The sequence below is a fragment of the Cryptomeria japonica genome, chromosome 9 (genome assembly GCF_030272615.1).
Source record: "Cryptomeria japonica chromosome 9, Sugi_1.0, whole genome shotgun sequence".
In the NCBI taxonomy this organism is placed as follows: Eukaryota; Viridiplantae; Streptophyta; class Pinopsida; order Cupressales; family Cupressaceae; genus Cryptomeria; species Cryptomeria japonica.
The window spans coordinates 320287119-320302623 of NC_081413.1; positions in this window are offsets into that span (position 1 = coordinate 320287119).

Below are 15505 nucleotides of genomic sequence, written 5' to 3' on the forward strand. Positions count from 1 at the left end.
AGGTCAAGTGAGAGATCAATTAGCATGTGAGCTAGCCAAGGATGTTAACAAAGTAACACCATCCAAGTTTGATTGTATAGTTAGCGAGATGTAGCGGAAGCATGGATCTCTGCAATGGAGAATTATTTTGATATCAAAAATTACTCAAAAAATTCCAAGGCAACTTGGGGAACCTTCCAATTGTCAGAGACGCATCCACATAGTAGATGAATAAGAAGGTAGAATTGGTAATTAAAACCATGACCCTGATGAGATCAATTTGTGGTCATTACCTAACAAAGGTGGTTAACCCAATTATTCTTTGATAAGAATTTGGTCAAATTCGAGAATTTGACTCAACGGAGTATGTCGATTATTGAATACTGGGAGAAGTTCACCTACTTTATTAAATATGTGCCTCAGTTTCAAGCAGACAAGGGGCTTAAAGTAAGGAATTTTCTTATGGGTTTAAACATCTAGATTGGAAGAGATGTGGATGTTCTAGGTCCAACAACTATGGACCAAGTGTATGAGCAAGCCATTAAGTAGGAGTAGTTTTTAAGGTCTATGGTCGCACAACATGAGAAAAGTTTCAAGAAATATAATCGGTCCTAGTCTAATCAACTTTTAAGAAAAAGGGGAACGAGTATGATTTCAAGAAAAGAGAAGATAAAATTTTAAGGAGAAATTAGAATGAAGGTAAAAATGGGAAGAAAGGGAGTTATGATAGGAAAAAGAATGGTGACAATGTGGGTAAGGTTGTCGAGAAAAGAGGACCTCCAAGGGGATTTTTCTCTTGTGGCAGTGATCACTATGCTAACCAGTGTCTAAACAACAACTAGGGTGCCCCATCCCTAGATAAATCTCTTTTGATTCAACATGAAGCTTTCCAAATAAAAATTCATTCCAATCTCGACAATCATCAAGAGGTATTCCAAATCACTCCCATTGAGACTTCAGGTACACTTTTTGGAGTCCCTATTTTTATTCTTTTTTATACTGGTGCAACAAAGAATTTCATAGCACCTAGAGTACTAAATAATTTACCTAGGAAAGATTGATATATGGCAAAACCCTGGACCATATGTAGAATATCTCAATCAATCAAAAGATAGGGTAGAGAAATGCTTGTTTGAAGCCCCAATTAACCTTTTGAACTTCTTGATTGAATTCAACCTCTACGTAGCCCACTTAGGGTCATATGATATGGTCCTTGGTATGAAATGGTTATGGAAGCATATGGCTAAGGTAGATTATTTCACCAAGGAAATAAAATGTTTGGATTATTTGGGACACAAGGTGTTTCTCAAGGGAATTCAAAGAGAAGTCGAGTTGACACAAATCTTAGCTATGCAATTAAAAAGAGTTAAGCAAAGAGGATGCCAACTCTTTGTGGTTAAAATGGAGAAGATTGAAGAGATTTTTGAAATCCATGTCTTTGATGATCTAGTTTTTCATGATTCTCCTCTAATCCAGGAAATGGATGAAGAGAAACTTGAAGGACAAAATAAACCATCTCCAAAAGACTATCCATTCATGCAAGACTATCAAGATGTATTTCTAGAATAACTTCCAGGAATGCCTTCGAAGAGAGTTTTCGACTTTTCCATTGATCTTAAGCCCAGGTGCCAATCTCCAAGGCTCCTTATAGAATGACTACTATGGAGTTGATGTAATTGAAGACGTTGTTGCAAGAATTATTGAGTACGGGTATAATTAGGCCCAGTGTGTCACCTTAGGGAGCTCCAGTTATCTTTGTCTAGAAGAAAGATGGAACTCATTGGGTTTTTTAGTGGTGAATATTAGTCAATCAGCGAATTGCGTAGGTCGATCACATCAGTAAATTGGCAAATAAAATTGTTATATGAGTGGTCGGATCACCTCGTGTTCATGCAAATTTTGTCCCATGACCATTTTTTTTGCCACCTTGTGGTTGGTCATTATTTTCAAAACATGGTTTATTTGCCACCAAATCATACATGACTTGAATATTTACTAGTCAAAATTTCACCTTGAAGTTTTTAGATGAATGCAAGAAACCATCGATGGACACGCATGCATTTGCCAATATCGACACAGGAATTTTTTTAATTTCGAGGGGCCATATCGTCAATAACATTAATTATTTTGTTCTTGAGGCCAACCCCATTTCGCCCCCACTAGTATTAAACATTAATGCCAACTCCATAATTCACCTTCAAATTTAAAATTGCACCGCCTTAATCTAGCTCAATTTCGCCAAATTTCTATATACCAATTGTAGAATGATGCGCAATTCGCTAAAATTTGTTTTATATAAATACATGAGAAGGTGACATTTTACAGTTTACACCTTGTCTAGATCAGTCTACAATTCCATAATCCACATGCTCTTCTCTGGACACAAGTTGTTGAGTCACTGACAGACCCTGTCATTGTGAAACTAATAGTAAGTGGCAAAGGATATAAGATTGATGTTAGTGTTTTCCATTTTGAGTTGTTATTGTCTCTATTTCTGTCATTTTGATTTCATAATTTTCTTGCAGCTTAGTTGTTATGGCTTAGGTTTTTTACATTTTAATCTATTATTCTTTACATAGCATGCATTATTAAAATAGTTTGCACTTCCAGAATCCACATGCTCTTCTCTGGACACAAGTTGTTGAGGAATTCTTTAGATGTTGAGTTGGTAAGTGACAAAGGATATAGGATTGATGTTAGTGCTTGCCATTTTGAATTGTTAGTGTCTCTATGTCTGTCATTTTGATTTCAAAATTTTCTTGCAGCTTAGCTATTATGGCTTACTTTTTTCCATTTTAATCTGTTATTCTTTACATAGCATGCATTGTTACAACAAGCTACAAGGTTTATCTATTTTATTTTTCTCTCTTTTTATCTGTTACAATATTTCATAGCCTACAGGAATTAGATTCCTTCTTGCATGGCTTAGTTTTTTCCATTTTAATATGTTATTCTTTACATAACTTGCATTGTTACAACAAGCTACAAAGTTTATCTATTTTATTTTTTCCTCTTTTTATCTGTTACAGTATTTCATAGTCTGTAGGAATCAGATTCCTTGCAATTTTTGTTAGTAAGAGATGTCGAGCGACAGGACTCCTGAAAGTGATAGAGGGAGGCCATCCAAATGCAGAAATAATAATATAAGGTCATACTTTGGCACTCGATCAAGAAGAGCTACAACATCAACACTTGCACCCAATGCCTCTAGTTCTATCACAGTGAATGTTCCAATGGGTACCCAAAGTAGCCAAACTAAAACAATCATCGTGGTTGACAACATCGGTGATGCTATTGCTGACAATGTTGTTGCTGCTGGCAGTGTCGATGATGTTGTTGTTGATAATGCTGCAGATGCTGGTGTAAATGGTGGTGATGTTGCTGCTAATAATATTGGTGATGATGCTACTAACAATGATGGTAATGTTGCTATTGACGATACCGGTAATGCTGCTCCTATTAATGCACAAAAGAGGGGAATAAAATCAACAACAAAAATTGGACGAGAGTGGGATGTGACAAGGTCATTTCAGATAAGTTGGAGTTCACAGTACACATTCATTGAGCCAGTGCCAAATCTAGAGAAAGGCAAACCTCCAGTAGAATGCTTGTGTACAATCTGTACTGGGAAACATGGTAAAGACAAAAAACTGCAGTTGAAATTGGATACAATAGAAAAGCACATCGACAAAGTTTATTAGAAACAAACCATAGACAGAAAGGAAGTATCAATGATTAGATGGAAAAACAATAAAGAATGTAAGAATGTCAGGTATGCAAAGGAATTTAATACAAGTAAAGAAAATAGAAGGAGAAAGGAAAATGCATGGGTTCACTTGAAGCTCAATTTTAAAAGGTTATGGATGAAACATTTATGTCCAAAACTGATCAGTTGGCTACTATTTTTAATCTTTTGAGCAGAGGTCGTCCTATGATAGACTACTCTGATATTGTTGGATTATTAAGATTTCTCAGTGTTCCAAGATATCCTGCAACTCATTGGTCAGTAAACAGTGGATGGGATTTGGCGATTTGTCTTGCCGAAGTGGAAATAAATGATCTACGGGAAAAAGTAAAGAAGTCAAACTATATTGCATTATCTTTAGATGAAGTTACAATGGTGGATAATACTTGTTGGATGTGTATGCATGTGTATACTATCCAGAACCATGTTTGGCATCCTTATCTACTATGTGTTGTTAAGATGGAGAACACCAACACGCAAAGTATGTATGAACTGGATAATAAATCTTTAAATGAAATTGCTGGTACAAATGACTTTATAATTTCCAAAAAGTTGGTGTGTGTAGGAGCAGACGGAGCTGCAGTGATGCAAGGTCATAGGAATGGTCTATGCACAAAGCTACAAACGAGCATTACACCATAAATGGTTCTCATTCACTGCATGGCGCACAGACTTAATTTAGCATGTGAAATTGTGCACGATCCTGAAGAGGTAGCCAGAGTTTATGAGCTAATTCACGAGATCTACGCATACTTCTGCCGTAGTCCCAAATGTTTTTTAGAATTTTAAAATTTTTCTAAAGGAATAACCGATGGTAACAAGCTACTTAAGGATGTTGAGACCCAAATGAATCTCCATTCGTGGACCTGTTGAACAATTTTTCTTAGAATATAGATCCCTATTTAGTCTAATGTACAAACAAAGGAAAAATGCTCAATGTGCTATGATTTTGCATAGGTTAACTGATGTAGAGACATTGTTAACCTTGGTTGTTATTCTCCCCCTATTGGACCAAATGAACTTGCTTATTAAACAAGCCCAACAAAGAACTATGTATGTTCAAGAATATGATACGCTACGTAGAATTACTATCATGGGCATTGATAATCAATATCTAAATTATTATCCATTCAATGATGAAGCATTTAGTAAATGGAATCAGATTATAGATTTGGGTCGTGCTGATAATTATTTACGGTTTAATGATCGTGATGAGTTATGTGTCCCTATTCCTGGAAAGCAGATACCAATATTCTACTATGGCATGTGTTCCAATGTGTGGTCTACTAGAATGAGAGATGGACCTGTTACAGTGGAAGATTTCAATGGCATTGTGCGTTATGTGAAAACCAATTAATAGAAGATTGCAAAAGAGGTTTCAACACAAATTTTAAAGTGATTCCCTCGGGAGAAACCATTAGAAGCCATGTCTATCGTCTATCCTAATTTTTGGAGAACCCTTGATCCACAATATTTTCATAAGAGGCTACTAGAATTAGTGAATTATTTTGGTAAGAGTGCCAATTTCAATGTTGATGGAAAGGAAGTAGAAGGAGCTATAAGTAGAACTAAGCTTGCAGAGCAATCTGCCCATTTTGCAACAATAATGCATGAACAAGTTAAGGATTTGGATAGTCTGTACCTACCAGGATCAATAACACGGCTTTGGGAAAAAATAAGTCAGAGCTTAACATTGTGTGATGAAATCTCAAAATATTTCAAACTGGCTGACTAGTGTCAAATCATGATTTTGGGTTTTGTTGAGGATGAAAGAGTTTTCAGTGCATTGGGATTCTTAAAATCAAAGACAAGAAACAAACTCGGCAAGAACCTAGAAGTTTGTTTGAGGATTTATATGTCGGTATAATGTCAAAAAATTTCCTTATGAGAGGGCACTCACACACTGGACATCCACAACTAAAAGGAGAAGGTTAGGCAACATTTTGAATAGCAATGACAGTGTTCAAACACAGAGCTCATCAAGTTCTAGTAGTCATGCTGAGAATAATGCAAGCGAGAAAAATGAAGGGGAGAATGAAAGAGAAAGTGAAGTACAGTTTGATGAGATGAATTGGCAATTGGATTTGGGTCAGTCGTGACAAGTCAACTGTCAATCAGTGAGATTTAGCATTTTGTAGGAGACTGTCGCGACCCAAACTATTACTAGGTATTTATATTGTTTACTCTAATTCATGAATCATGAATGGTATTGCAAAATCCAAATTGATTTCTTTATACTAGTGTAATCCACGTGCACTTTTTAATTTTTCATTTATAAATTATATATTAATTTGTTGCAATGTTGAGTACCTTTACTATGTTGCATGTTTCGTTGTATAATCTTTGTAAACGTTGTCTTCAATTTGGATTATTAGATTTCCAATTTATGTTTATCAAATTTTCTTTCCACAGACTTTCATGGGACCATCTTATAAACAATTATCAAATAAATTTTGTAATCGTTTTAATATTTTTTAAGTTGTGATTTACCTTCAAACTATTAATTTTTTAAGTCTTCAAGTGGTGGGTCCTAGTCCTACTAACAATATGCGATGATGCGAAATAGTGCCACGTGGGTTTGGTACTATATGAGAGGTTAGTTCTATCTCATTTTGTTCAAGATGGGCCTACCACCATAGTGTGACAAAGCCACATCTTGCCACAGACCCTGGTGCGACCCTCTTATAATCAATTAACAAATAAATTATTGTTTGTTCTTTAAATGACGAGTCCTACCACTGATATGCGATTATGCGAAATTATGCCAGGTGTCCCTTTTTATTACAAATAGATGTGAAATAATCGATTTACTACTATCGATGATCTTCTTGATCGACTGAGATCAATGACTCGGGTTCAAAACTATGGCGTAGGGTTTGTTTTATGTTGTTGTTTCGCATGCAGTTTTTGTTGGTTCCCTTCGAACATGCCTAGTCACTTGATAATTGCATTCAATTTTAGATAATTAAATATTTATGAAGAGTCGTAGTTGATGAATTTGTGTAATTGAGACAGTCCAACAGTACAACTCCAAGCATTAGCAATTTAGCATCTAACGAAACTGAAAGGGTTTGAACTTCGACACTGCTGAGTGCGATGTCAAGTACAAGTAAGTTAGCATTCTGTAGTTTGGTTTAATTTTTTCTATCTACGAAAGGGTTTTGTTAGTATTTTAGGCTTAGTTTTTGAAAAGTAGTACTCAGATTGTGATTTTGCGAGATCATAAATTTTCAATACTCAATTTCATTTTGGAAGTATTGTTTGTACATTTCTTAAATACCATAAGCTTAAATAGGATGAGTGGAAATTCAAGAAGAGGTTCAGCTAATGCTAAGAGAGCCCTGGATGAAGATATTATTGCTCAAATGCCTGGTTCTTTGAAAAGGGGAAGGCATGCCTAGGTTACAGATATTATATCTGATACAGTTGTGGGCAGGGCAACATCGTGTGGGGATCCTTACACACTGATTAGTGAAATGGATTTGTTCATGGTTTTTTACAACATGAGTAGAGCCCCAATTCCAATGAATAATGCATGGAGATTGGATTTGGGAAGGCTTGTCATCCCAAATCTTGTTGTCAATGAAGACCTAATTAGAGTTGTGGCAAAAAGCTATAATCCTGACAGTCACTCTGTCTTGACAGAGAAGGGTGTTTTGTTGGCCAAGTTTGACAGGGAATCTATTTTTGAAATATTTATGTTAAACTCTAATGCCCAGGTGCGGGTGCCCATTGATTTTCTATCTCTAGGGAGGGAATACGACAGGGACAAAGGTAGCTTCAAGGTTAAATGGCTTCCATTTCATAGAAGGAAGAAGGGGGATGGGAAGCCTATTGCATTTTGGAAGACATATACACTTACTTTTCACTTTGCCAAGTGTTTGGAATCGATGTAAAGTCCAAGATGCATGTGCATCTTATGATGTTGGCCGCTGAAATCCAACACACTTATAGCAACACCTTCTTTGACTTTGCCTTGTTAATTTCTAATGCTATTCACGAAGCCCTTTCGGATATCCAAAAGGGTAGCCCTTGTTGGACACAATGGATCACTGAGAGGGGGGTGAATCAGTGATTTAAACACTTCTTTACTAATCAGGAATATACTGGTGTAATATAAAACAAATAGAGTGCCGACTGGTGAACCAAACAATGCAAAAAAATGTGTGTGAAAGGATTTTCTATAATATCAATATAACACATACACAAGAATGCATCACATAACACCAGATATACGAGGAAAACCCAATATGGGAAAAACCTCAGTGAGAATAGCTACTAGAGATCTTCTACTCCAATGTAGCCTCACAATAAAAATTATCTGATTACAATTTTAGGGCACCAACCCAAGGAGCACCAACCCCTGATTTATGAGCACCAACTCAAACGAGCACCAACCCCTGAATAATTTATAGGCCACAACCTAAAGGAGCTACAACCCCTGCACTAAGCACCTACTTAGTGAAGACAATATGAAAATTCCCTATTGCAAATGAAGTTTTGCAACCCTCCAATATTTTGCTCTACCGGTTTCAATCTTACCGGTCTATGAAACCTCCACACACACTGCACCAATGCCTTTATGTTGGTCCTTACTCTGTTGAAACTTCTCTCCCTCTAATTGCTGGATTCACTTCACCCTTGCTTGTTGGCTTGATGATGATTGTAATGAATAACTTCATCATATGTTATCATTGATGAAACACATACACACACATATGTTCATATTGTACCAGTGTGACTTCAAAGTTGTTTATATTACAGCCAATATACTAGAGGTTTATATCTAACCGGTACATGGTGACAATCGGTATATACATGGAGACAACCAGTAGATATATATAACTCAACATCAACCTAAAGATCCAGTAGAGATTATCACTGGAGCATCAAAAGATAAATGGTTTGTATGTTTAACTCCAATCGGTATTGTTGTTCCAACCGGTATTCATTGATTATGTGATGGGTTATCACTAGTCGTGATGAGTTATCCTTACCGACAATTTTTGGTGGTATTTTTGCGATTATGATTGTTTGACCAGATACATTGCACCTAGGAGATTGTGATATGATTTCTAGAGATTGACATGAAATCTAAATGTCTATATATTGACATCACAATGAATTATTTTATATGAGCGAAGGAGATATGTTATGTGATTATTTGATGTGAAGGCAGAAGTGTTAAGTTGCAGTGTATGTTGATAATGAAGTGTTGAGTGCATAGAAGAGTATCCATACAAGCAAGTTGTGCTACTACTATATCACACCACCTTTTGTTTTCTAATCACTGCAACAGTCAAATCCCCTAACTAGGTAAGCTTTAACAAGCTTCATTGTACAAATCCTCTAACCAGGTGATCCATTAGTTTGGATTCTGAAATCCTCTATCAAGGGTACTCCTTACAGGGTACTACCTTTTATAGGGTATAGCTTTTAACTAATCTTTGGAATCTTTAACAGGATTCACTCCTAGAAGAGCAACCTTTTGTAGACCTTAACTGATCAGTTATCTATTACTGCAGATAGTTAACTTGTGAGTCTCATCTTACCGTGGTTTTTACCTATTTGGGTTTTCCATGTATAAACACGTGTGTTATGGTGGATGTTTTAATTATTGTGGATGTTGTTATATCATTTTGTTTTTCATACATATTATTTAACAAACTTATTAAGTATATCTATCGATTGGTGTTTAAAGTAGTATTGTTTTTGGTGTCACTGATTCACCCCCCCCCCCTCAGTTCTTTACAAGTCCATCAATTGGTATCAGATCCTAACTTATTTAAATCATAATCACTTGGAAGGATACCCTAAAGCTACCATGGGGGATATGGGATACTTTGAGATGTTTAGAGAGCTTGAGGCTAGTAGAAATGATCTTGAAACCCTAAGGGTCAAACTGAAAGCTTCTCAAGTCAAAAGAAGAGAGCTAACTGAACAACTATTAGAAATATCTAATAATAGTTCTTCAGATGAGGCCAATATTGATGCTTTAGCCAAGGAAGTTGAAAAACCAAATAGTAAAAAGCAAAATCTGAGGAGAGAGCTAGAAGGTCTTACTATCCGCATGAGTTGGGAACTAGAAGCCAGGAGAACTATTGAAGATCTCATCAAGGAAAGAGATCATGAGATTGCCAAGATCAAGTGAGAGAATGTTACTTTGCATGAGCATTTGAATGTAGAGAAATAAGAAAAAGAGAACTTACAGCTAGATCTTGAATTAGCATCATCTCTGAGAGAGAACCTGTCAAAACATAATGAAGATCTCACCAGACAGCTCACTGAAGCAAATGGGAATTTGGAAAAGTTCAACAAAAGTTCTACCTTGCTAGAAGAGAAAATTCAATCACAAAGGATGAATGACGATACCTCTAGACTTGGTTTTCACACATCTAAAAAAGGAGAATCCTCCGGTACCAAGAGCAACACTCATAAAAACAAATCTGCTCCTAAGGCTAAAAAGCCTACCGGTAAGAAGGTCTTTAAACCTGTTTGTTTTGTTTGCCATAAACCTGGTCACACTGCAAATGTTTGTAGAAACAAACCTAATGGAATTGCAAGCTACAATACAAATGCTAGGTATGTGTCCAATAAATTTGAAGGTCATTGCTTCACATGCAAAATGTATGGACATAGATTAGTTGAATGCAAATATGGAGCAAATAATTCAGTACCGCATATGCATCCAAGACCAAATGGCAACTGGATAAGAAATTATGATAACTGGGGTAACATGTACTGGCAAAGACCCTACGACAACTGGTTTAGTCCATTTGAAATGGAAAAGGTAACAAATGTCATTTGCACCATTTGTAACAACTTTGGTCATGTGGCTATGAATTGCAGAAGAAGAACTGGGAGAGTTAATGCCTCAATCACAGTACATGCAACTGCCTGATCATTCTTTGTCATCCATTCTTCCTCAAGCCGCATCACTCTGTCATCAACCCATCATTTGTAGTTTTATCATTTAATGACCACCCACGACACAGACAACCATGTCAATGAACATTTCATCAACCTCTGCATGTTTTCTACATCAGCTCCACCGAGGACACATAAGCATATATTCAACTTCACCGACATAGGGTCGGTTCAAACTTGAACAATCAGGAAACCCTTTTACCGAGACCTTACTGGTATGACCAACACACTGATCAATCACTCTTACTGGCAACACATCATCATGACAATTCATCTTGCCTTTCGGTATGACTTCATGTCATTCTTCCTATTTAGTTCACCGAGTGTTGTTGTGATTCATCAACATTCTGCCTCTTCATCACAAACAAGCAGTCAGCCTTCATACTAGTTTATGCCTTACAAGTTATAACTCAAGCATGCCAAGTCACTCTTGCATCTCACCTCATACCGGTGGTATCATCTATCAACTCATAACATACTTCTCTTCTTAATGTCGGTTCAATCTTCTTCATACCAGTTGTACTTCTCTTCTTCATACTGGTTGACACACTCTACCGATAACCTGCAATACAAGTTGACATCAATGACAACTCAATGCCAACAATCTCCCCCTTTGGCATTGATGTCCTCTATTTTCTCTCCCCCTTTGATAACAATAGCAAAGGGAACCTTAGTTTGACTCCAATCATACTACCAGAGTCTAACCATAATCTCTCCCTTTGACTTCAACCGATAGGACACATTCTCCCCCTGTGTCCATGCTTCATGATTCAAGAGTCATAAGATAGTAACAATTGTTGACTCCCCTTAAACAATACATCTCCCTACACATTTAAAAGTTGTTGGATAGTGGGACAACTCCCATCTTTTGTCTCAAGTACTCAAATATGCCCAAAGGAAGTGGCTTGGTAAATATGTCTGCAATCTACTCACTGGTTGGAACATATTCTACTATAACCTCCTTGTCTACTACCTTCTCCCTCAAGAAGTGATACTTGATTGCAATGTGTTTTGTTCTTGAGTGCATTACTAGATTCTTGGAGATGTTGATTGTACTTGAGTTATCACACCTTATTGGAATAGGTTCCGGTATCTCCACCTATATGTCCTTCAATGTCTAATTCATCCATAGTACCTATGAACAACATGTAGCAGTTGCTATATACTTTGCCTCAATAGTAGATAATTACACTAAATCTTGCTTCTTGTTGTGTCATGATACTAACTGGTATCCTAAGTAAAAATAACCTCCGCTTGTACTCTTTCGGTCATCAATACATCCTACCCATGATGGTATGATGAAAGAATAAGTATCTGGTAGAATACTGAGAGGGGGGGTGAATCAATATATTGAAAAACTGATACAAAGTTCCTAATCTCAAACTCTGTCACACAAAGTAAACTTATCTCAGTCAAGATCAATATTCATAAGAATACTTAACATCAACCGGTTTAACTGTTATGACAACTTAACAGTAAACAACTTCAATCTTGTAAACATCAACAATGCTTAATTATAACTCAACATATTCATCTTTCAATGCTTCTACTTATCATACCTTATGAGAAGTTAACCAAAACAACAAATAAGATCATAACCACAAAAGCATTCACCACTTGACACAAATATTTATACGTGGAAAACCCAAATAAGTAAAAACCAAAGTGAGATGAGAGTCACAAGGATAGCTATCTGAACTCTTCTAAAGTTCGCCCTATTAGGAGCCAAGCCTGTTAAAGCTTTACAATAAGTCTTGTTAAGAACTAATTCCGGTTAGGAATCACCTGGTTAAGGGATTTACAAATATTCCTTGATGAAAAGCACAATACCCTATTAGGAGTAACCTCGCTGGAGGATTTAAGAATCCAAGCTAATGGACCACCTTGTTAGAGGATTTTATGAGTAACCAAGCTTGTTAGAGCTTACCCGGTTAAGGGATTTCACTACTACTGTAATTGTTAGAAAACAATAGGTTTTCTTAATCTATCTGAGTAGCAATACATTTTCTTGATCAGATCCTTCTAAGCTTCAATCTGCCTTCACTCAAAGTGAAGATCCATTCACTGGTTGGGCAACTACACACTCAACAGGTTTCTATCAATCTTGCCAACAACTTTTACAAACAACTTCATCGACCTTAAATACAAATCAATTAGGTTGGTAACACAACAAAAACCTAATTTTCATCATCGAGATTACAAACAAGTCAGTACAATTTTGACCTTTAGAAATCATGACAATCTCTTCACATTCTTCAATAAAATTCCAACCACTCCATGATCACCACTTCATCGGACTTTGTAACTCATCACGCATTGTGCATTAGATGCAATCCACTTTGCTCCTTCCCTAGATAAAAAATAAACGTGCCAAAACAATTTGAACTTATCCTCATACAATGATCACACGTGTCTCCATCATTACCACTTATCAGATAATAAACCAACAAACTTGATTGGTTAGGGTTTAATAGCTGATAGGGTTTACCAATTACATTGCTTAGAAAGGTTTAACCCTTTACACTGGTTCACCGATTCAACTCACAAACTTTACATACTGGTTTACAACATCTTCCACAAATCTCTTCTTATTGGTTACTAGCCAATATCAACAATAACATGAATACCATTAACAGTTCAATTGACATCAATGACAACATATCATTAATGCAATCTCTATGCAAAATGCCAACAACCCAATCTGCATCAGTATAAGCCTGCAAAATGAAGTCTTCTTTTTTTTTTATAACACATGCCATAACTGATTGTCCCTTGCAGGTACCTGAAGATTCTCCTGATTGCATTTAAGTGAGACTGTTTAGGAGAAGCTTGGAATCTTGCAACCATGCAAACTGCTTATGCAATATCTGGTCTAGAGGATGTTAAATATAACAGACTACCAATCATAGACCTATATAGTGTTTTCTCTACTTTCGGTGACTCATCTAGTTTGCTTAATTTACAACTGGTAACCATGGGAGTACTTACTAGTTTGTTGTCCTCCATTTGAAACTTTTTCAACATGTCCTTAACATACTTGGTTTGTGAGATGAAAATTCCTTTCTCCTATTGTGAGATCTGCAAACCAAGAAAATAGGACAACTCACCCAGCATGGACATATCAAATTTTGTCTTCATCCGATCTGCAAATTATTTGCACATGATGGCCTTGTCTCCACCAAAGATAATGTCATCCACATACACAACAACTATAATCATATGATCTCCATTTACCTTAATATACAAGTTGTTGTCTGCATTCCCTTTCCAGAATCCTTTCTCTTTCAAGTATTTGTCTAACCAAGAATACCATGCTCTGGGAGCCCGCTTCAAACCATACAACGATTTCTTCAACCGGCATACAAAAATATCATCATCATGTAATATATATCCTTCTAGTTGTTCCATATACACTTCTTCTTCAATATTACCATTCAGAAATGTTGATTTTCCATTTGGTAAACCTTGTATCCTTTATAGGCAGAGAAAGCTAAAAACATTCTTATTGCCTCTAACCTAGCAACCGGTGCAAAGGTTTCTTCAAAGTCAATACCTTCCACTTGAGCATACCCTTTGCAAACTAACATTTCTCTATGTCAAATTATTTTTCCTTCTTCATTCATTTTGTTTCGGTAGACTCACTTGCTACCTATGACATTCTTATTTGTCGGTCTAAGAACAAGTTCCCAAGTTTGATTTTTCTCAATTTGTTTTAGCTCTTCATCCATGACATCTACCCACTTTTCACTTTTGCTAGATTCATCAAAAATTTTGGGCTCAAGTTCTATCATGACACAAAAAATTACCTGCTCATCATTCTGGGCTAGTCTCCTTTTGGTCTGCACACCTTCATTTTTATCTCCTATGATTTGTTCTTCTGGATGGTTCTTCTGCACATACCGGTTGGAGTTCTTGTTTGGTGCTTCTTCTACTGGTCTATTATCATATTGTTCTTCATACTCAACATCTGAATCATCAATATAGGGTGTCGGTGCAGATTTTGTCTTATGTAGGTCTTCATCTATTCTCACATTTATACTATCAACCATTTTTCTTAATCTCTTGTTGTAGAATTTGTAGGATTTGATATTGGTTGAGAAACCTAAGAAGATTCCTTCATCACTCCAGGAATAAAAACTTCCTAATCCATCAGCATCTCTTTTGATAAAACACTTACTTCCAAACACTCTAAAATGCTTGAGTGATGGTTTCCAGTCATACCATAACCCATAAGGAGTCATTCTATTGTTCACTCTTAGCCAGACCTTGTTTAATGTGTAGACAACAATATGAATTGCTTCCTTCCAATATGTATTTAGTATGCTGGCCTCATTCAACATTGTTCTAGCCATCTCCTTTACTGTCCTATTCTTCCTTTCTGCCACACCATTTTGTTGTGGTGTTCTTGCTACTGAATACTGTCTCTGGATTCGATGTTTCTCATAGTAGTCAATAAGCTCATTCGAAGAATATTCTCCACCTCGGTCTGATCTTAAGCACTTTAACTAGTGTCCACTATCATTTTCAACTATCCTTCTGAAAATCTTATCTTTCAAATGCCTATGATTTTTCATGTAAAAATGTCACCCAAGTCATCCTTGAGTAGTCATCAATGAATAGCATGAAGTATCTCTCACTGATCAGAGCCCTTGTCCTTGTTGGTCTGCATAGATCTATATGTACTAACTCCAAAGGTCTTGAGGTATTGTACTCTTTTTTTTTGCAACTCATTTTGATTTGCTTGCCTCTGATGCATTCATCACAAAAAGTACTTACTGGTCTAGTTATTTGTGGAATATTTCTTACATACCGATTTTAACTTATCTTCACCAAATTATCAAAGTTCACATGACC